Source organism: Herpailurus yagouaroundi, unplaced genomic scaffold (assembly GCF_014898765.1).
Source record: "Herpailurus yagouaroundi ecotype Mexico unplaced genomic scaffold, PumYag 180, whole genome shotgun sequence".
NCBI classification, from domain to species: Eukaryota; Metazoa; Chordata; class Mammalia; order Carnivora; family Felidae; genus Herpailurus; species Herpailurus yagouaroundi.
The window spans coordinates 23,188,041-23,188,467 of NW_024412411.1; positions in this window are offsets into that span (position 1 = coordinate 23,188,041).

Genomic DNA, 427 nt, shown 5'->3' on the forward strand with positions numbered 1-427 from the left:
TCTGTCTGTTTCATTTGCTCACCTATTGGCAATTACCTTGCTGAGATCATTGTTTTTTCTCTTCTGTATTTTTAGCTCAGAACGAACCTCTTAGTAAGATGACTATCTCAGACCCAGTCTCTGCTTTTGAGAGCGTGGCAAGCTTTGTGTTGGCTGAGTGTGCGGAAGTAACTCTCACCGTGCACAAAGAAGGTTTACCCGATGCGTGCTTTGGCCAAATATATGTGGAGGCTTTGCTTTTTGTCTGTGAGCTCACAGGCTGCCAGGGGCACGTTTATCTGGATAAACACACATAGCGGACACACGCACATACATGCATGTAATTCTCCCTCGTTTACTTTTGATCTCAGTGGAGTCAACGTTAAGTATCGAATCCTGTTCTTGGGCTACAATGTGGATTCAGTCACTGACTTGTCCTTGGACCGTG